The sequence below is a fragment of the Heterocephalus glaber genome, unplaced genomic scaffold (assembly GCF_053883595.1).
Source record: "Heterocephalus glaber isolate CG9 unplaced genomic scaffold, H.glaber_assembly_v1.0 deba00001460, whole genome shotgun sequence".
Lineage (NCBI taxonomy): Eukaryota > Metazoa > Chordata > Mammalia > Rodentia > Bathyergidae > Heterocephalus > Heterocephalus glaber.
This window is the reverse complement of record NW_028258307.1, coordinates 9,971,866-9,994,844: the sequence shown is the minus strand read 5'-3', so window position 1 is coordinate 9,994,844 and position 22,979 is coordinate 9,971,866. Positions and strand designations below refer to the sequence as shown.

Below are 22,979 nucleotides of genomic sequence, written 5' to 3'. Positions count from 1 at the left end.
TACCAGGGGCCATAGCACTCAGCCCAGCGTTGTTTAGCTTGGGACTTGGCACATGAGTGGAGCTCAGTACATGTTCACTAGATGGATGATGGATGGATGAATGGATGGATGGATGGATGGATGGATGGATAGATGGATGCATGGACAAACTTCCTGCCTTATATGTCTCCTTGCTCAAACATCTACTCTGCAGAAGCTAGAAGCTTCCTACCTAAAAAACAGACCCAATTACTTCAGCTTGAGGTTCCCTGCAGCCTCTCCTCTCTGAAAGAGTTGTCTAACATCCTTCCTCAGAACTCCACTCATTCCTCCCAGCACCCCCAGACCCTCCTTGGCCTGGCTTCCAACTCCTCGCCCTCCTCTGTGTGATCTTTTCCCTTTCACTGATTCTCACTATTTCCTCCCTGCACCAGCCAGTACTGACACCCTCACTCTTGCTCAGGCTGTGGGCTCAACTGAGAATCTCCTTCACATCTTGTCCCATGGCCCCAGCCTCCAGCCTGTGAAAACCCATTCCTCCTACCCAGGTCAAGTATTGCTTGGTCGAGGAAGACTCCCTGTTGGTGCTTTGTGTGATGCTTCTCAACAGAGGCCTGAGACTTTCACAGCATAGACTACATCCCATTTCTTAAGTGCTTTGTTTTTTATCCACCTTTCCCCCTCTTTGGGCTTCTTGAAGATGAACACTGATTTATTTGCCTCCATACACCCAGCTAAACTGTCCAGAGAGGGAGGGAGAGGACTCAGGGAGACCCTGAGAGATTAGAAGAAATGTTAGTGGGAGGCTATTAGAAAAATTAAAAATGGCAGATACTACCTACCTGTGGCCTCATGAATTGCACCAAACACCCCTGAAGTCTTCTTTTCCTTATTCAGCCCCAGTCCCAAGAAGCAGAAGAGCCACTGATAGAAGGACTCATTAGCCCATCTCTAGAGGCCAGGCTTCCCCTAGGCACTGCCACCACCCTCAAGTTTATTAAGAGAAAAGACAGCTTGGATTTCCCTCCTGATTTCAGCCTTTCTTTGGAAGCACTGGCCCTGACCTTGGAACATCCCACAGTAATGGATGCTCCCTTCTGCTTCCTCTGCCCAGTAATCCTGCTAATTGGAGGGACTTCAGCTCCTCCTACAGCCTTGCATCCTCTGGATTTCTGGATGGGCATAGTGCCCCCTCCTTGGGAGCTCGCTTGTCATTCAGGCCTTGTGAAAGGCCCCCTTACAACTGGCTCATTCACTGTACCTCTTTGTTCCTGCCCATTCATTGATGTTCATGGGGATAATTCTTCCTCCTGCCACTTGCACCAGGGCGCGTGCACGTGTGTTCAAACCCTAGGTCCCATTAGCAGTCAGGACACTTGAAATAAAGGGCACCACCGCCTGCATGAGCATTGCCCTCCCCTCTAATGGCTGGGGAGTCTATTGCACTAATGTTATTTCAAGAACCACAGGAGAGTGGGAGGTGGTGGTCGCAGCAGAGCACGGAACGGGGAGGAGCCTATCGATCTTGGCAGCTCCATTCTGTAAAGCACTGTCAGGAACACTATAGGCTTCCCTCCCCAGCTGTCCCAGAACCAGCCCGCCTGGAGCTGCACCCTGGCTTCAGCCCAGCCTTCAGGGCCCTCCAGAAGACTGCGGTCTAGTAAGTACCTCCAGACATCTACCTTCTTGCCACACTGACTCCTGCTCCAGCCAGCCAGCCAGCTCTGCTGTCTGTCTCCAGCTCATGTTTTGGTTATATATTCTCTCAAGTCATTGCTTAGGAGCTGGGTGCCTGCAATGACAGGAAGAACAGGTGTTCTCTCTGAGCAACTCAACAGGAACAGCGTCTTTTCAGCAGTGTTAAGGCGATGATGGTTGACAAGTCGGCTGTTAGGACTATGAAGCAAGTCACTAGAGGAAGCAGAGCAAAAGACAGACGTGAAATAGAAGCCAAGAGAGAAAAGCACTGTGGAAGGGAGGTAGTAGACTATCATTATAGTCTATTTTCCTACTGCCCCTCTACACCTGCAGACTTCTTAGCAATACTCTCCTGGCACTTGCAAAGCCCTTCATGATGTGCAGTTTTGTTTTGCTTTGATTTTTTTGAGACAAGATCTCACTATATAGTCCAGGCTGGACTTGAACTAGGTATGTAGCTCAGGCTGGCCTGGAACACATGATCCTCCTGCCTCAGCCTCCCTATTGCTGGGATTATGGATACATGCACAGATCATAACTACTCAAAAGAAAAATCTCCTGCCTCTGTAACCTTGCAGAGCACTGGTGGGAAAGGTTGGGTTCCGAGCAGCTGTTTCCCTGAACCTGCAGGTGCAGTTCAATGTTTGTTTGTCTAATGAGAAACAGTGGAATGTGTTCTGTCCCAGGACAGAGTGGGCCTGATGGGCAGTTGTTCCCAAACATTTCTTTTTCCTGCTATGTAGCTCAGGCTGGTCTCAAACTCAAGACAATCCTCCTGCCTCGGCCTCCAGAGTCCTGGGACTACAGGCGTGTGCCGCATGCCCAGCCATAGCCAAACGGCATTTTTAAGCAAAAATCTACACTGGCAGAGGGTCTAGGGGAGGCCACTTAACTGTTTCCAACTGCAGATTTTCTTTGTGCATTTGTAAATTGTGTTGCGTGTGACTGACAAATTGGGCTAGATACCCTCTTATGGCCACACAGCTAGGCTTGGAGCTGGGGTTGCTGGCACATGCCTGTAGTTCCAACACTTGAGGGGGCTGAGGCAAGAGGACTGACTGCAAGTTTCAGAACAGCATACTGAGTTAGCAAGACCCCATCTCGAAATGAAAAATAAAGAGTTGGGAATCTAGCTCAGCTTCGAGGCCCTGGGTTCAATTTCCAGTACCACAACAAAACGACAAAAAACTCCAACATTTTGGCCAATAATGGACCACATATACAATGTGGTCCCATAATAATATCCTAATGGAGCCGAAAAATTCTTATTGCCTTGGGCCGGGGATTTAGCTCAGTGGTTCCTGCGCCTTTCTCATAAGCACAAGGTCTCGAGTTCGATCCCTGGTACAAAAAAATAAAATCTTACTGCCTACCCATGTCCTAACCCTAACAATGCAGTATAACACACAACTGATGTATTTGTGTGACACTGATAGAAACAAAGCTGCCATGTCGCCAGTCATATGAAAACATGGTACATACAACTACGTGGTACAGTCTCCTTGAGCATGAGGCTAAAGACTGATATATGCATTTATTATATTAAACTTCTATCAGTATTTCAGAGTGTGTTTCTTCTACTTGTGAGAAACATTTTGCTGTGCAACAATACGCTGTATTAGGACAGCAGCAGCCTCCTGTGTCTTGTGTTCACGTTTCATGACTGCATCACGGAGGGACTGACCTGTACTTCTCAGTTGGTGTGAGCACACTCTGTGATGTTCAAAAATGGATGATTCACCTACGGACACATTTCTCAGAATATGTTGGACGCTGGATGTAACAGCGCATGAGTGTAAGTCTTTGCTGTGAAGGGCTGTCCCGGGCACAGAGCATATTAGCAGTGTCCCTGGTCTCTACACTCTGGAGGCCAGTTGTGCTCTCCCGCCCCTCCCTTCCCTGCCCCCATAGCTGGGACATTGAAAAACATCTCTGGAGACCCAGGTGTGGTGGTGACACCTGTAATCCCAGTACTCTGGGAGGCTGAGGCAGGAGGATAGCAAGTTTAAGTCCAGCCTGGGCAACTTAGTGAGTTAGCAAGACTTTACCTCAAAGATAAAATAAAATGGGCTGGGGATGTAGCTCAGTGAGAAGGTCCTGGGTTCAATCCCCAGTACCACTAAATAAATACATCACAGGGAGCTAGAACTTTTACAAGAGTGAAAGAAACCAAGAGGTGGAGGGAAGTGAGAGAGGAAGGTATTAAAAAACAAAGAATTAAGATATGTTACGTACAAGTACCAATGGCCTACAAAGAATGCAATCATTATGTACTGCAAACTCTGTGTACTAACTAGCCAGCTAAATAAATAAAATGTCTCTAGAGCCAGGCGTGGTGTTGCACACTTGTTATCACAGAAGTAGGCAGGAGGATTGCAAGTTTGAGACCATCCTGGACTGCACAGAGAGATCCTGTCTCAACAACAACAAAATCTACACAGCTAAATATTCCCAAGGGAGTAAAGTCCTGCCAGGTTAAAAACCACTGTATACACACTTTGGGGTTTTATCTACAGATACAGATTGGATGATAGGAAATGCAAAGTGTTTGAAACAGCTTCTAGCACAACAGTAGGTGCTCAGTAAATGTAAATTCCATTTAATTTAAATAGAATATGGCAGTTTCCCTTCCAGATCACTGCCCAGGGAGGGCCCTGGGGGTCAGGAGTGGTGTGAAGGGTTCTGGGGGAGGGGTCTGAGCCCAGGTCCCCTCCAGGGGTCTCAGGGGTGAAAAGTGAGCTATCTCACAGATGCTCAGCCTTGTTTGGACCTGAGTGCTGGGAAGAAGTGGGTGTGGCCAGCTGTCTGCCTTCTGCACGCTCAAGTCAACCAAAGATTCATATGTTGAAACCTGATCGCTAATGTGATTAGGGGCTTTGGGAAATGATTAGTTCATGAGGGTAGAGGCCTCAGGAATTTGAATTGTATCCTTAGAGAGGATGTCTTTGTCCCTTCCACGTCTTGGGGACACTGCAAGAAGACACCATCGGCGAACCAGATTCGGGCGCTCGACGAACACTGAACCTGTTAGCACCTTCACCTTAGACTTCTCAGCCTTCAGAACTGTGAGAAATAAGTTTGCTATCTGTAAGGTCCCCAGTCCCTGGTGCATTTTAATTACCATCAGAACAGACTAAGACATAGCCGGGGGCCCAGACAAGGTCGTGGTTTCTGCAGTTCACATGGAGAGCCTTTTTCTAGGAAAACTGTCTGCTCTACTTCATTTCTTCTCACACCCCTGGCTGTCAGGGGAGACAGATGGCCCATTCTAGATGAGCGTGTGGCTCCTGCTAAGGGGCACCCTGCATCAGCAAGGAGTGTGTGGAGACTGCTGAGATGCTGGCCTGGCTGGGTGGGGACAGGAGGGAGGACTTGGGGCTGCAGGCTGCCATTCCAGGCCACAGAGGAGAAACTCTGTCCAGCTGTTCCCTAAGCACATCTGCCCTGAGCAGCCGTGATATCTTGCCTGCCCAGAGTCTGGCTACTCCATAGGCAGAGGAAGAAGAGGAAAGAGAGAATCCTTTGGAAGTTGCACTCCCTCCCATCATGGGATCAGTTGAATCCTTCCAAGACAACAATCGTAATACCAACTAAACACAGTAGTCCCTGGGTATCAGCGGGGATAGGTTCCAGGACCCCAAGGATTCCAAAATTTGCACCTGCTTGAGTCCCTCCATACAACCTATGTACAAATTCCTCTATATTTTAAATTTTCTCTAGATTAATTACAATACTTCATATAATGAAAGTTTTATGTTAAGTAGTTGTTGTACTCTAGGGAATAATGAGATGAAAAAGTTACATGGCAGTATAGACACAACCTTTTCCCCCAAATATTGTGATCCACAGTGGTCAAGTCCTTGAATGCAGAACTCACATATAGCAGGGCCCACTGCACAGGCAACCTCAGAGTGGCTCAAGCTATTGATGCCCCAGCCCCGCTCTGGTGGCTGTGGAGGAGCAATGACAATGGGGATCCTGGGTTTTTTCAGCTGGGCCACCAGCCAGCAGCAGCGTGGGCTTCTCAGAGTCATTCCCTCTGGGGCTTCTGTTATCATCTGCTCATGGGCAGCAGCATCACAGCTCCTTCCAGTGTAGGCACTTTGCGGGGCACTGGTGCGATCAGTGACCAAACGCACCTTGAGCAGAGAGGAAGGACTGCAGGGGAATGAACGCTCACTGTCAAGCTCGGCCTCACCCCGAGGGAGCAAGGGCGGGCAGGAGCCACTTAAGAAGGAGTCCTGGGATGAACGGGCTAAAGTGACAGGATGGCACTGACCGAAGCCAGCTGCCTCCAGGAGGCTGAGGGGGAGGGCGTGGCAGGAGCTAGGACCTGCTGCCCTCAGGAGGTGAGGCGAAGAGTCACTGGTTTTGTTTTAATCATGAGATTGGCGGAGAAAAGTTTTAAAATGGAGAACTGAGAACCCAGAGCAACATTCTTCAGGGGTATGTGTGGGATTGAGGACATTCTGTGGCTCTTGCCCTCTGGCATTTGCCTCTCTGCTCAGAGCCACATCTCAGGGCCTGCAGCATTGTCTTTGCCAGTAGTGACAGTCTCTGAGCTGCCCCACCCACCTCCCCTGCCCCCAACTATTCTGCACACAGGTCAGGCCCAATGATTTCAACAGGAGGGAGGGAGCCACTTATCTCCAGATAACCTGTCCCACTCCCTGGCTTATCTCCTGGACCCACTCTACTATCTGACAGTGTCAGAAAACCTCTCCCAGAAGCTACGAATCAAAAGGCAGTGTCCAAAATCTATCTCACCGCATGCTCACTTCCTCTCTGGGTGACCTTGACCGGGCCTCCAGAGGCCCTTTTCTTTACCTCTGAAAATGACATGTGGTGACCCCGCAGGAATTCAGCACAGATCAATGACACAGGAAATGCAAAGGGCTTCAACAACTGGAAGGGCCTTTCATTCCTGTTGTGGAACCTCTCTCAGGCCCATTCAAGCTGAGATTTTTATGGCTCTCATCAACCTCCCCATTTCATGTCTTCCTTCAGTAGTGAGCTCATCCCTGCCCTCCTTAAGCTCTTCCGGTGCACAGGTAAGGGTGGCTGAGCCCTGCTTACCCATGATGGTAATCCTCACGGTAAACACAGTAAGGTCTCTGGATACAAGGTTAACATTTAAAATGCAATTGCACTTCATGTGCTATGATATGAATAGTATCAATACATAGAAAAAGAAACCATAAAAGCATACCATGTACAGAATGCTTATGCTTGGGAATAAATATGGAGTTATATACGACCTCTACCCTTAAAACTGTGAGGTATTACTATGATAAAATAAAGAAGCTCTAAATGAATACTAAGATATGTGAGGTTCATCCATGGATCAGAGGACTTGATGTTCTAAAATATTAATTCTTTCCAAATTGCCTTATAGGATCAATAAACTCTCAATCAAAATCTCAGCATCTTATACCTTAAAATGCAGGGGGCCAAATCCATCTTGATAAAGAGCAAAGGTGGAGGGTGTCAGTTACCAGACATCAAGACTTACTATGTTTTTTTTTTTTTTTTGGTACCAGGGATCGAACTCGGGACCTTGCACTTTCGAGGCAGGCACCGGAACCACTGAGCTAAATCCCCGGCCCTCAAGACTTATTATGAAGCAACCATAATGTGGATAGACTGGCCAATCACTTGACACAGATGGTCATTTGACTTATGAAGAGGGATAGTAGCAGAACACTGGGAAAAAAACTGCTGTGGGGTCAATGAGTATTCATTTAGAAAAAATAAATCCTGACTCCTACTTTATATCACACGTAAGTCATTCTAGATGGGCTGTAGATATAAATACAAAAGATAAAATTCTAAACCTCCTACAAGAGAACGTAAGAGGGTATTTTCTTGACCTTTGCATAGGTAAACACTTCTTAGCAATGACATAAAAAGTACTAAACATACCTGGGGATTTAGCTCAGTGGTGCCACCACCTGCCTCACGAGCACAAGGTCCTGAGTTCAATGCCTGATATACAAAAAGAAGTACTATGCATCAAGGTAAAATGTTGATAAATCAAGAATTTCTTTGCAGAGATCTCCAATGAGAGTAAAAAGGCAAGCCATGGGTGGGGGAGAAACTTACATACACATCCGACAATGTCTTATATCAGAATACAAAAAAGAACTCCAATAAAAAGACAGATGTCAAATTCAAAATGAGCAAACAATCTGAACATAAGATTCATAAGCTAGGCTATGCAATGGCTAAAAAGGTCTAGAAAGATTCTCAGCATGATTAGGTACCAGAAGAGATACATATTCAGAGATCATAAATAAATACCCGTAGATAAACACTGGAACGGCCTGAAGAAGCCTGATCATGCCAAGTGTCGTCAAGATAGAAAACAGGTGAGCACCCATCCACCCCGCTAGGGGAAGACAGGCGCAGCCCACTGGGAAGTGCTGCAGGGTCTATGCAGGCCACGCATGTGCACCCCGCAGACCCAGGAGTCCCACGTCAAGAGGTTTCTCACATGGTATATAAGAAGAGGTGCTAAATTAGAGATGTCGGGAAACCCCAGTGTCTACTGACTGCAAGATAAATGATGGGTGTATGTTGCAGAGGACATTACAAAACAATGAGAACAGTGGAGGGCGTCCTAACCATTCACAAAGGAGGGCACACAGTGCAACTCCATTAAAAGAAGTTTAAGAGGAGGTAAAAGGGGCCAGGCATGTTGGTGCACGCCAACTCTGGGAGGCTGGAGCAGGAGGACAGCAAGTTCAAGCCTGGCCTGGGCAACGTGGTGATACACTGTGTTTCAAAATAAAAAAAAGTGCTGAGGATATAGCTTAGTGCAAGGGTCCTGGTTCCATTCCTAGTTCTAAAAGAAAAAAAAAAAGAGTTAAGAAGTATGGCGTCAAGATGGAGAGAATTTCTGGGGTGCTTTTAAGTCTCTCTCTGCTCTCTGTTTTTAATGAGATAGGATCTCGCTATGTAGTCCAGGCTGGCCTTGAACTCACAGCAACCCTCCTGCCTCAGCTTCCTGAATGCTGGGATTACAAACGTGAGCCCTCCATGTCAATGTACTTTATAAAAACTTTGTGCACACCCATGATTTGTGTACATTCTATCTGTATATAATATTTTTTTTATTTTAAAAAAAGATTCACATAATAAACCTGTAAGAGAATTCTTTCTTCCTAATTTACTACTGAGGAAAGGCATCTAGGGACAGAAGCAGATCCAGGATTCAAACCCATGCCACATGAGTTCTTAAGTCCCAGGGCCTGACCTTCTTTAGAGAGCTCTCATTCTTTCAGAGGCTCACTCCTACCTGGGGTTTGCAGGTCACTTGGGGTCTCTCATAGCTCTGCAGATGCTCCATAGGGCCAGAAGGGCACTGTTCCTCTCCCCCTGGCCCTAGGGCGGCTTTCTGAGCTCACCCAGACTCTCCGTTACCACTGGAGCTGGGCTGGTACCCATGCACAGCCTGGGGCCTGCTAGCTAAGCTGTGCTCCCCCAGCACACCCTGCTGTGCCCTGGTCCCTGCTCCTTCTCATCTCCCTCCTTGGTAGAACTGGTGCCATCTGCCGGGCAGCGGTGGCAGGGTGGCTTCAGCCGCGTTCACTCAAGGTGATGCAGAGGGAGAAGAGAGAAGGCAGAGACTGAACGCAGGGTGGCTCCTTCCTCCCTCGGGCCACTCTCGCAGTGGCATCAGCTCAGCCCCAGTGCCTTCCCTTCTCAGTTCCAGCCTGGGCTGCTCCCTTCTCTGTCTCTGGAAAGCTGATGGCCGCCTCCCCCGGATCAGGCAGGGGGTCAGAAAGGACCCTGGCCAGAGGCGATGCCCCAGCAGGAGCAGCAGGATGTGGCATCCAGCAGGGAGATGGCTCTCTCGGAGGCTGCCTTCCCCAAGTGCCTCTGGTGCCCGAGGCCTGGGACTAAACAGGGCACAGGAGACCTGGGGCCAGCCTCCCCCCAGGCTGTGAGGAGGCACAGGGGTCACCCTAGAAATGGCAGCACCCTGGTTTTGAACCCAGGCTGCAGTCAACAGTGCCCAGTGACACTTGGTGCGCAGTGGCTTCAGGTGCCAGCTCTGCTCAGTGCAGACCCCCCCAGAGAGGACCCCTGCAGGCCCTGGCCTCTGTCCCCTCCACTCTGGGACTGAGTGTCACCCCATTCCCCCTTGGCCTCATGGCTGACTTGCACAGCTTCCATTTCTTTGCCTGTAAACTAGAGCTCTCTGTGGTCCCTCCAGCATAGGGTTTTCGTGAGTACTGAGTGAAATCTCTCTTGTAAAGGAACCAGGATAAAATTAAGAGCTCAATGCATGGCATTTTTTTTTTCAACATATGGGACTTGGTGACTCAGGACATAGTGGGATTGCTGGGGCTCAAATTCCTGATATATTTTTCTCCAGCTTCACAGGTTCACAGGGCCCTGGACTCTATTTCTTGTCCTTCCCGGATCTAAAAGAACAGAGAACATTTCTATTTCAGAACATTTCTATTTGGGGCCTTTGGAGATTAGACTAAAAAAGATTAGCATCAGAAGTACTGGGAGTCTGCAAGATTAAGATCAATTGTTTGCAGGAATTGCTTTTTTAATGCCTCAAAATCACATAAGTAACAATGGATGCAAAGCTCCCTAAGGACCGGGCTGGGGCTGTTAGGTTCCCTGTGGTGTCCCCAGCCCTCCCCAGCCTCCGGGAAGAATGGGGGGGCACCTCCTGCCCCCCAGTCTCCGCCAAGCTGCAGTAGCTGCCCAGCCTCAGGGCTGTGGACCAGACAGGTGGCTTCCTGTCTACCTTCCCCGGGAGCCCTCATCTTGTGTCTCTGGCAGACACCCTCTTGTCCAGTGGCTGACGCTCTCCTGGCCACTGCACTCATAGGGTTGGCCACCTCCTGTCCCTGGACCCCAGCATTGCACCCAGTCCTGCACCCTCCTTGAAGAGGCCTAAGCACCTTGTGGTGGCATCTTTTCACCTGGGTCTGGACTGTGAGGGAGGAGGGCAGGGTGGAGGAATCTAGGGTCTCATCTCACCTCCAAAGCTTGGCTGGGAAGAATGAACAAGGAATAAGTACGTAGCTCAGGGTCAGTTACGGCGGTGCACACCCGTAAACCTAGCTACTTGGAAGGCTGAGGCAGGAAAATCGCAAGTGTGGTGCAGCCTGGGCAGTTTAGTTTTGTATGTTAAAATACAAAGGCAGGGCCGGGGATTTAGCTCAGTGGTTTCGGCACCTGCCTTGCAAGTGAAAGGTTCCAAGTTTGATCGCTGGTACCGGAAAAAAAACCCCAAAATACCAAGGTAGCTCAGTGCTCCCTGGCTTCAATTCCCATCATGGTGAGAGGAGAAAGAAGGGAAAGAGGAAGGAAGGTCTGCTACTGATTCTGGGTCTGCTACACACTGAATACCATGGTCTTCCGGCAAGAGAAACCCGCAGTCACCACCTTAGATAGCGGACTCCACTTTCTTCTGTCACGCAGAGTAGAAGCAGATTTGCCCGCCAAGGCTGCGCTCCCGAAGGCCCTTCTCAGGGAGAGCGGTATCGGGCAGATCCTGGTGCTCACCGCCACGCTGTCCCTAGGGTCCCGTCCTGACTGCCTCACCAACTCAGGTCAGAGCAGGACCTGGAAGGGCACCACAATTAAACCAGACCACCCCGCCTCCTGGTCCCTTGTGCCTAAGCTGCTCTGGGACCAGGCCATGGAGCACAGAGGACAGGGAAAGAGGCTGGGCTGTGGCTTCTGAGTTCCAGGCCTGGGCCGCACCTCCCCTGGGCCCCTCTGGGTGTAGACAGTTGCAGCCCAGGCCTCAGCGTAGCACATTGCTTCTCCCCGAGAGCATCTTACACCCGTGGGAGCGGAGCCTAATTCTAGGCTGGCTGCTGCTTCTTTAACAGGTTCCCCCTTTCATCAGCTTCGGAGTGAGTCTGAGGCAAGGTCCAGCGGGAGTTTAATAGCTGCCCGGACTGTGCAAGGGCAGCCCTGTGAACTGTCGGAGCCCACAGGTGGGAGGTTCCCACCCAGGCATAATTGAAGGGGCAGGGCTGACAGTGCCCGAGGGAAGTGCCACAGCTTCCTTTTTTTCTGGGCAGCCGTGGGAGATCTCTCAGATCACACTGGTCCAGGTCCACAAATGAGCTCGCACAAGTATCACAGTGATCCCAGGCAGAGCCACTGCCCTCTCCCCTGTAGATGCCAGCTGTTTGAACAAAGCAACCACCACACACTGACATACAGGTTCTAAGGTCAGAGCGTAGTCACACTGGACACCCGGATAGCTGTGTGCCTGCAGGAGCCACACCACTAACAGGGAAAAGCTGCCTCCACCGGGGAAAACAAAAAGGGCAAAGCCAGGCAGGATGGCACAAGCCTGTAATCTCAGCACTCTGAGAGGCTGAGGCAAGAGGACTGCGGGTTTCAGCCGGGCCTGGGCAATTAAGAGACTTAGTAAGATCCTGTCTCAAAATAAAATGTTAAAAAATTGCTGGGGGGGTCCAGGGATTTAGCTCAGTGGTTCCTGTGCCTGCAGTGCTAGCACAAGGACCTGAGTTCGATCCCTGGTAGCAAAAAAAAATTGCTGGGGATGTAGCTCAGTTTGGAGGCTCTGGGTTCAATCCCCAGTACAAAAACAACAAAAACAAAGAAAAGGAAGGAAATAAACATGGAGCCCTCCTGGAAGGTGCATTAAATGCCAGCCTGCCCTTTATGTGGGAAGACTCACCGATGTGGATATGTCCCCCGCAGGAAAGTGTGTCCCAACAGGACCAGCTTGGCTCCTTGGCCCACCCGGGCTGCCCCACCTTGTTTAGTGTCAGTTAGCTGAATAAACGTTTCTCAGGTTTCCTGTGGAGAATCACTCTCCAACCCGCCTGTGCGAGCACCGAGCTTCCCACTCCAGCCACCCCCAGCCCCGAAGCCCCTGCAGGCTGAGCACACAGGAGAGGTTTCACTTGATTTGTTTTCCTTTCTCTCTCTTTCCTGTCTTAGGTGCTACACAATCCAGAGAGCCATCCAGCTGGGAAAGACCTTGCCTTGGAGGCAGGCGGCAGGAGGAAGGAAGAAAGAAGCAGGAACCCCCTTCCGCCCAGTGCCCCGAAGTCTTCCTCCCCTAAGTCTGAGCACGCGCTGGCTGCCAGTGGCGTCCAGGTCTTTCCGAAGCATGGCTGGTGCTCCTCCTCCTCCTTCTCCTCCGGGCTCCAGCGTGCACGCTTGGCTCAGGCCACTCTGACAGCAGGTCCACTTCCACGGACATTCAGGGCTGCCCCAAGCACCGGTCCTATGTCCACTGTAACCGAATGACAACACAGATGGAGACCCAGGGAATCAACGCTGGACCTGATTCCCCTCCATACCGGTTTCAGTCACAACCACCTCCCTCTGCCAGAGTAAGCCAGTGAAAAGGCAGTTGTCAAGGCAGCACAGCCTGACCCTGGAGTCCTCCCTCCGGTCCGCAGGCAGGGGCCTGTGCCGAAGGCTCAGGGTTCACCTGCAAAGGCAACTAACTCAGTGTCATGTGATTTTACTTATATTGCCTCACCTCATTTCCATAAGAATGCTACCTGAGCCGGGTGTGGTGTCCCACACCCACGATCTGGGGACTTGAGAAACTGAGGCAGGAGGATTGCTGCAAGTTCAAGGCCAGCCTGGGTATGTACAGAGTGAGTTTAAGGCCACCTGGATTACATAATGAGATCTTGTCTCAAACAAATCAAAAATGCTACATGAGACACAAAACAGTTTACAGATGAGAAAACCAAGGTTCAGAGAGGCCAAATGACTTGCCTAGCATCACACAGCCAAAAGAAGTCAGAGCTGGGATCCCAACTCTGATGCATCTGATTCCCCAAACCGTGTTTTTTTTCGACTGTCTACTCCCAAGCTTCTCTACGCTGAGAAACCCCATGCTGGGCCTTTATAAAAGTTCTTAGCGTTCTCTCTGTTGGGAGGCAGGCTGCTGTCCAGTGAGCAGGAAGTCTTCCTGGAGACCCCGGGAACACAGCATGGGCAGCATGGCTGCCAAGTGGGCAGCAAGTAGAGGAGGAGCCAGCACTGCTCTGGCACTCGCTCTTCTGAGACCCTGGCAGCCACATCCAGCTCGGCACAGGGCCGGCATCTGCCTCCTGTCTGGGGATCCCTCCCTGTGTGTGCGGCTGCTCTGGGGGGGTGGCACCCCACAACCGCCCCCCCTCCATTTTGTTTGGGTTTCGTTTAAGCTGTGCACATGAGACAGAGGCAGAGAACCATTTTTTTCATTTTTGAAAAATACCAACTGGTGGCAACTGTGACTGGCATACTAAGCCTCTGCTGTCACATGATCTGGGCACATCTCAGAACACTGAGGAGGAGAGAAAAGGCAGAGGAACAGGAGGAAAGAGATGTCTAACACCCAGGGAAACAAGAAACCTGGAGACAGAGGGGACCGGCTGTCACTGCAGTCCAGGGCTCTCCTGACTTGGGTGGGGAGGAAAATCCGCAAAGACTAGAAACATCTCACTACCCATGTGTCCTCCTGTGTCCCCAGGGAAAACCTGCCTAACATTCAAGGACTGAGGATCTGGGCTCTTCAGTCCTAGTCCACAATTAGCAGTGGGGTGTGGACCAGCCCTGGAGTGGTAACTCCTGTCCTCCGCTCTGCCATTCACCAGATGAAGTAGCCTGAGCGAGTCCCTTCCCCTCTCTGTCTTCATCTGGGTTTTTTGTGTGTGGGGGGGGAATGCACCCTGCTGTGATTTCTTACACGTCCAAAGTGGGGAGGCAGGATCCACCTAGCCTGTTACAGAAATAAGTCCTGAACCCAGCACCTTGACCTTGGTCTCAGAACGTTCCACTGCTTGAAGCTGCAGCCACAGTAGAGACTTCCAGGCTACACTGCATCTCTGGGATGTGCTGTCAACCGGGAGACAGAGTTGGAGACAGAAAAGCATTCTATTAAGTCAGGTTATTTCTAGAAAGAAGTCTTCCCACCCTCAAGTCTATTCTATGTGCCACTGCTAGATTAACTTCCTTCAACCAAGGTCTGCTCTCTACCTCCCTCCCCATCTGGGAGGCGCGGGGCTCTTCCGATGCCTCCAGCCAGACCCCTAGGTTTGTCCCCCCCCAACTCAGTCCACCACACCATCTGTGTCAGTGATATGCTCAAGCTTTACATTTCCTGGGAAGGCTATACTAATTCTGTTTCCCAAAATGATTTTTAAAAAAATGTATTTGTCTCCTCCGCAATACCAGACCAGTGACTCCTTGTGGCTGATCTGGGTTCACACTCTTCTGTCTAGCACAGGGCGTGGCACAAACTCTATGACTTTAAGAGTGGAACTAAAAATAGAAAAAATTGCTCTGAGACTACTAAGAGGTGAGGAGAGAAAAGATAACAACTTGGGGAAGAAACTTTTGTGGACAGAGGAGGGACAAGGAGAGGGGGGTGTGGTTAGAACCACATTCAAGGTCTTTTCAACCCTGAAGTTCGCGTTTCTATGCAGGCTGACATTTCTTCAATGCAGGCTGTAGTTTCCTGACAAATCTTGGAACTCCAGCCTTGAACCTAGACTCCAGCTCCTGTATCCAAGTAAGTACATCATCAAGAAAAAGTTTCTAAGTCAACAAATGTCTGCAGGTACTGCTAGAGGGCTCAGGGAAGCTGAAAGGCTGGCAGATGAGAAAATCTAGTCTCAGGAACAGCCAGGCATCCTGCCCACACCTGCCCCATCAGCCACCCGCCGGCTGGGGCTGGGGCTGGGGCTGCGGAGCCTTTGAGCAGGGGCAGCTGCAGGCCTGGCAAGAGGAGGGGCCCGAGGCAGCTGGGGACGCCTTCCTGGCCTCCCTTGGCGGCCAGCTCCCTTTACAGCACAGGTGGAGGTGGGGGAGGCTGGAGGGCTTCTCTTGTTTTCCCCACCTGGCGGCAGAGAGGTTTGTCTGCTGGCGCCACAGAGGCGTTGGGGCTGGGGGAATCTGATCAGCTAGGGGGTGAGGGGTTGTCTCATCAAGGCATGAGCACAACCCAACCCTCCCTCCCTCCTGCCCTGCACTGCTGGGATATCTTTCCAGGGGGAGCAAGGGGAGTCCAAGTGTTTAAAGGTTGCAGTAAATAAGGGGAGCTGTTCTGAGTGCTCAGCTTGTCCACGCTACTGCCCATGACCTGGCTGCTCAGAGGTGACGCAGCCCAGGCACCCGGCAGACACAGGGGCCCAGTCTGCCCTCGAAGGACTGGCAAAAGGTCAAGGGCATCCTGACCCCCTCCCCTGACAGTCTCTTACAGCATGGTCCCCTCTTGGCCCTGCCTCCCTTGCTGTGTGGGGGCAGCTGTTCTCTGGGTCTTCTCATTATTGTCTTCAAGTAGAGGGTGGGAGGAAAGGAACCCGGGTTGGGGAGCACACCAGCTTCTAAACCAGCTTGAGCTGGCACTGTGTTCCTCTTCCAAACGCTCCCTGAGTGACCAAACAAATGTTATCAGTGACTTACAGAACCTTCCGTCAAGGTCAGTCTGCCCTGCCTGATGCTGTCCCTGGGGCCTGACAAGGAACCTACTCTGTTCTCCACCCCCTGCCAGCCCCAGTGCCATGCCCAGGCATTGGATGTGCCATGGGGAAAGCCCCGAGCTTTGGGCGGAGGTCAACGGGAGGCCAGGACTGTAGGCTGAACCACCCTGTCTGTCGTGTGTAACCCTTTCCCTGCCGATAGCTGCCTTCCTGGTATGGTAGATGAAGCCCTGCAAATCCCCTCTATTTGTTCTCCTCTTGCCTGCCTGGCTTCTAAGTTATCTGTCCTTGGGTAGCACAGGGAAATCCAGGATGGCCAGTCAGGAAGGGCCCCTGTGGGCCTTATAACCATCAGTCTCTGCCAACAGGAGCTGAGCCAAGATTGCATTCAGGGCCTGGTGCTATGCATCGGAGGTCCAGCACACTTTCTCTTTAGGGGCTGGAGGGAGGGTGGAGACGGAAAGCTAAAGCCCAACACAGGGGAACAAACGCTCAATAGCAGTGACAAGTGGAGACTGTAGAATTCAGGGAGCAGGTGTTCGCAGAGGGCAGGATCCTTCTCTCCCTGGCTGGCATCCTTCCCTCCTCCCAGGTCAGCATGGGCAGCCCCTCAGAGTTGAGCAGACCTCACCATCCAGTGTCACTGGGGTCACCGGCAAAGGCTCTGGCGAAGCCCCAATCCTTGCCTCTCAGACTCCTCCACTCTTAACCTCCTTCCCTCTCCCTACTCCTTGCATGTCTATACTCAATTCTCTCTTTACAGCAGGAATATAATGTTCAGCTGCTTTTACACCCACTCTCTGAATGCTGCCAGTGAATAATGACTAAGGTGGTGGGTGGAAGTACAGCAAGTTTAGACCAATTTAGCAGTCCAGGGTGCCAGGAGGAGGGTGATCTAGCAGCAAATGGCTTTGCAGCAGCAAGGGGTATGAAGCCCTTGCCGAAGCCGGCAGGCCAGTGAGCCTAGCTCACAGTCCCGCCCTTGGGCAGGGGTTGCCTCGGCCACCTACGAGTCTGCAAGGTCAGACGCATGCACACGGATGGGGCAGCTTTGAGAACAAAGCCTACCACCACCCCAGATCTCAGCTCCACTCCTGGTGACCCTTACGTGGCCCCCTTTTTTGGAGGCCCCTGTGGCTGGGAGTCCCACTTAGACTGGTCCTTCTGGCAGATGCTGCTCAGCTTAGAAGGATCTGCAGCTCTTCAGGGCTCGGGGTTACTCCAGACTGCTCTAGGTAGAGGAGAAACTGAGGTTGTGTGGGGCTGGGGAGGGGAAGCCTGAGCACACTATGATCATGGCACAGGATGCCAGCCAGGGGCCATGTGTGGCTCTCCTCGGGGCTGGGAACTGGAGTCTCTGCAGATGCTATGTGTGATGCCGGGATGGGTGTCACAAGGAAGCAGTTCTCAGAGAGGAGAGTCAAGACAGTGGATGAATGAACTGCGGTGTGCGCGTGAGTGTGCACAAGCTCTGGCAGCCGGCCCAAAGGCAGCGATCTTCTCCCACGGTGATTAACTGACGCAGAGGCAAATCTATTAGTGATCCGCAGAGGGGCAGGTACCAGACACAGACCATATCACATCTGTTCCCATAGCCACTTGGCCTGTCACTTAGTAAAAAAAACAACAAAAAAACATGCCCTTGTGCTGGACTGATGGGAACAATTAGCTCTAGCTGTCGGCTAACACGTGCTTTCCCTCTGTTCCCTGTGACCTCCTCCCTCTCCCTTTGCTACCTGCTTTGTCCTCCTTCCCTCAAGGCTACCCAGGCCTGTCCTCCTCTGGGGGAGCCTGGCCTGAACTCAGGTTCCGTGCAGGGCTTAAGGTTCACACCAAGAGTGGGCTGTGCAGTTTTAGTTTGGCACTGGGCTGTTTATGGAGCAAGAGAAATAGATTATAGAAGCAAGTTTGTTCAGTATGTGATTAATTCAGATTCTGTGGAGAGAAAATCTGCTCTAATTTTTATCTGGAGTGGACTAATAAACCTTATGAATTGACTAACTCTAGAGAAAGAACTGACATATGTCCAATCTCATTCCTTAAAGCAAACCCCACGTACCACTGCCCTACATATATAATACATATGTATGAGGCACAGAAAAAGTGAAGAAAATTATCATGTCCCCATATGCTTGAATTACAGTAATTATGAAAGTAACTGAGTTCTTATAATTTTTTTAAAAAACTCTTCCTTTTAAATAATTAGCAACTCAGTGAACACAGCCTGTTTAATTTATAAGGCACAGAGCAGGAGATGTAGCTCAGTGGTAGGGCACATTCTTAGCATATTCCAAGACCTGGGTTCAATCTCCAGCACCAACACCCCCCAAATGGAAAAGAATCAGTAAGGCTTGGTGGACGTAGTGTGACTGGGTGTCAGGACAACTGGATTTAAGTCTTAGCGTTCCTATGACGACTTGGTAAACGCCTTCACCTCTGATGGGTTTATCTGCCAAATGGAGTCTTCTCAAGTCTCTGTGAGATATTAATAATGACGATATATCCTTTTTAATGTGTAAAGTCCTGTGCAAATGAAAAGGGCCCTTAAAAACATCATTCCAGCCAGCCTGGTGGTACATACCTATAATCCCAGCATTCTGCAAGGGTGAGTCAAGAAGGTCACAAGCTTCAGCCCAGCCCGTCAACTTAGTGGCTTAATAATACTGTGTCCCCAAATAAAAAAATATGCTGAGGAATGTAAGTTAGCATGAAATGCCCTGGGTTCAACCACCTGTACCACATACACACAAAAGCATCATTCCAGGCAGTAACACAGAAGTGACTTTGGCAAATGGCCTGTGAGGCCAGCCTGGCCAGGCTTGAGCTCAGCTACCATGTCTCTACCCACTCTTGATCCTTTTGGAGGGGAAGCTTTATGGGGCAATCGGCACATGGGCTGGGCGGCATAGTGGTGAGTTACCTCCCACTTGTCATTCACCAGCTCTTGTGAAGGGAGGTGACAGACTCTCCCTGGAGATCCCCTAGGTGGAGAATTCCCTCAGCTCGCACTTTGCATCTTTGGTCTAGACCTCGGTGTTTGCTCCACCCACTCCCTACTCTCCTTAGGTTCGACTTGCAGGTTCAACCCACAACCAATCCACGACCTCCTTCCAGTGTCTCCAGTTCAACCTCCCTCCTGCTGGGTGGCTGCCTCATCCAAAGTTAGTGCGACAAGGGACTTGTCACTGATTCATGTGTGCAGGTTCTTTTTTCTAATTAGCATCACAAATTTTAGCTTCAAAGTATCATTCAGCCTTTTGTTAAAATCACCCATTTCCCTGGCACCTCACATAGAGAAGATGTTTAATAAGCAGTGAAATGCGGAGTTTTTCACACTTGAATAATGATCTTTGAAAGGAAAGCTAAATTCATCACTGACCCCTGAGAGGACCTGGGGCCACTGCAGGATGGGAAATGGTGAGATGAGGCAAAGACACATGAAGAGATCCACCAGAGTGTGTGGCTGCGGAGGGATCATGGCCAGATTACTTCCTCTAACACGGCAGCAATTCATGCTCTACTGCAGTGCATAAAGGCCCATTCAAGAGCAACCTCAAAGAGCAAAGATGAAAATCCCTATCCAAGTCCCTCAAGCACTTGGATACTTCTTTGTTGGCAAAACCCCAGAAACACCTCATCATTACCCTGGAACCATCTGCCCTTGAGGTCCTGAGTACACAATTAAAAACCCCAGGTATAAATCATGTCTAGCACCTTCCCCTTCTGTAAGTGTACTTCTAGTGCACAGACTGCAGAGGGAGGGTAGGGGCTAGGTTCCCTCCTGCTCCAGAACTGTTGGGGGAAGGGCTGGGCCTAGAGCAGCCCTGTCTAGGCAGAGGCCCTCGGACAGAGGACAGGAAGTGAGAGGCCACACCAGCAATGTGTGACCAGACAGAAGTGACCCTGGGAACAGTGCTGGCTGCCAAGGCTCTGGTACAGCCCTCTCCTCTTTCCCATCGCTTTTTTAAACAAGTACTCACTTGGGCCCTGCTTGGGGTAGCCAGACTCTGTATTCTGAGCTGGGAATTTCTGGCATCGCCCCACCTCTGCAGTTCACGAGAAGCCAGTGACATGGGAGAATGCTGGTAGGAACTCAGAGGAAGGTCCCTAAAACTAAGGAAAGGATGGAGGAAACTTTCTTGGAGGAGTTGATCCTCATAGTTAAAACCAAAAGTGCATGTGGGAGCTGCTTAAGGGGAGAGGGTCAAGGGGCCGGGCAAGAATATTCTACACAGAAGGAAGAATGTGTTTCTTTGTTCAGAGGCAGCAGGAGAATCTGGAAGGAGCCAGGGTCTGAAGTCTTACTGCCCTGAGTTCAAATCCCCACCCCTTCATCATCCAGCCTAGCTAAGTTATTTAATTCTCTTTGATGATCATAGATGCCCTGCAGGGCTGAAGTGAGAATTAGAGGAGATAATGAATAAAAGTACTGGGCACTCAGTGTACTTACTGGCTGGTATTAAATCTCATTACAATATTATCCATGACACTAGTCTATATGCTGCTTAACCACAGGTTTTTCATCATCACCTTAGTCATCCTTGTAGCCTCATTGCTTAGCCCAGAGCCTTTTGATTTGCAGGCACCAATGAAAACGGATTAAATGAATGTTGAATAAGCCCAAAGGCCTATCAATAAGTTCTCAGGATTAGAGAGCCATTTGCAAACTGCTGGAGCCCACCTGTCTCTTCATCCACACATGCAGACCCTTGGCTTCCGAACAGTAAATGGTGAATCTGGTCCTCACTCACCTGAAAAGCACCAGCACTCTCCAGAAACACGCCATTCAGCACCCTCCTCGGATGGCAGCCCCTGCTACCATCTACACATAGACAGACAGCCACACAGTCAGACAGGGCACCACCTACAGACACACAAACGCACACCCTCAAGTGTTACAGCCGCTTAACTTCACCAAGTGCATAGTGACTGCTGTAAATGCTAACTAACCACCTGCATCCAGAGCAGACATCTGGTCTCCCCCTTGCTGGCACACAGGCTCCTTCCTTCTTTTCCTACTGTTTTTTTTTTTTTTTCTCACCTCCAGCAGGGTAAGCACTTCACACTCCTTTGTATTCGGCTGAGCCCTCTTTCTGGGACTCCTGCAGCCTGATTTCACTCCCATTAGCCCTGGGAACACCCTTCCCTTCTGCTGTCTCGGTTCCTTCACTGGCAGACAGAGAGTAAATGGTCTCATGCCAACCTGGTAGTTATGTTGTGAGGACAAAGGAGATAACAAATGAGATAATGTCTATGATGTGTAGAAACCGCCTCAGAAGAAAGGTGCTGGATAAATACAAGGTGCAGGGCCACACCGGATTAGTGGGGATGCTCTGCCCACAGACTCCTGCCCACAGATGATTCTCCAGGCTCGAACACAAACACTGTAAACGCTAGCTCTAATTCTCTTAGGGACACGTCCTACAAACACCTCCATGTTCCCTCCTCCTGCCTGAAGAAAATTGTTTTTGAACTTAGAGGAAGCTCAGGTTACAAACCCTGTGTAGCTCCTACCCAAAGCACAGGAAGGACTGCCAAGCAGGCAGCTCATCTCCATAGCAGAGCTCCTCTGGAGGCGCCCGCAATTAGGAGGCTGCACTTTCAGTAGAGGGGACCCTATCGAGAGCAGCCCACTGTCCAGAACTCTGTGCTTTCCCACTAGCTTGCCAGCCCTGGGAGACCAGAGCGAGCGAGGGGCTGAGAGGAGAGTGGGTAGGTGCTCCAATCTCTATGCATCCCTTAATCCTGGGAGACTCGGGAGTCTGAAGCCATCAAGTCTGTCTGCAGCACTTTCCCAAGGCCTCACCCTCGTGGGCGAGCGGAACGCTCCTGTGCTCGCTCCACAGTTCAAGCCTTTCCACTTGGAGCAGGAAAGAGAAACATCCCCGGCCCTTGCGGTGTCAGTGCCTGTTGCTGCCCAGTTTTGCTGCAGGGAGTTAAGCCAGGGGGTGAGGGGCTGAGCGCCTCTGGCGAGGAGGGAAAGGAGTTCCTGAGACACTGCCAGGGCCGACCCTGGGAGACCTACAGCTCCGGGAGGCCCTCCCGTAAGACACCCTGGCTCCTCTTCTTCCTTTCTGACGACCTCATCTCCATGTGACTTACTCCTTCAGGAAAGAATGCCAACCCTCTAACTGTGTCCAAGCCACCCGCGCGGTCACAGCCCATTTCCAAAGTTCCGGACGACGGAGTTGAGTGGCCGCTCCCCAACTGCCCGACAGAGCTCCTCTCCCGGGGCCCTGTAGCCTCACTCCCCACCCCACTCCACCCCTGCTTCCTCACCTCCGACACCAATGTCACTCAACACTCAGGTCCTGGAGATCAGACTCGGGGCTGGGAGTGGATAACCGTGTCTGCCCGAGACGGAGACAAAGGCAGAAGGACTGACTGACGCACCATCCTCCCCTCCGGGCTCGGGCCAGGTCGGCGGCACCCACGGTGGCAGCAGAGGGTTAGACCCTGACAGCCACACGCAGAGACAAAGACACCCGGACAGACGCGGACCCCGACAGACAAAGACGGAAGGACGGACGGACGCTTGGACGCACGCCCGAAGAGGCGGGCGGGAGCGGGTGCAGCTCCCCGAGCGCGCGGACCCCGGCCACCGCACCTTACCTGCCCCCTGCGCCTCGCGGCTGGCTTGGGGTTTTGTTTCCACTGTATTTTGCTGTGCGATCCTCTCTTTTTGCGGAACTGCTCGGCCGGGCAGGGCCCGCAGCTGGCGACGCCGGCTCGCAGGACGAGGCGGGCGGAGAAACTTTCCGCCTCCCCGCGGTGCGGTCCGCAGCCACCCGCAGCCCGCCAGTTCGCAGCTCGCCGGCCTCTGCTCTGGGTCCAAAGCCGCGGGCGGGGCGGGGCGGGGCGGGG

General features: G+C 51.1%; 1 protein-coding gene across 2 annotated transcripts in view; it reads right to left on the bottom strand.

The window, feature by feature from the left end:
• The window catches only part of Lzts1 (leucine zipper tumor suppressor 1), a 49,879-nt gene extending 26,928 nt beyond the window's left edge, over nt 1–22,951 (bottom strand). For both annotated transcript variants that reach the window (XM_004848259.4, XM_004848258.4), the window contains exon 1: nt 22,728–22,951. The gene's annotated coding sequence lies outside the window, so the exon portion shown is untranslated. The remainder of the gene's footprint in view (nt 1–22,727) is intronic.
• Nucleotides 22,952–22,979: the final 28 nt, after the last annotated feature.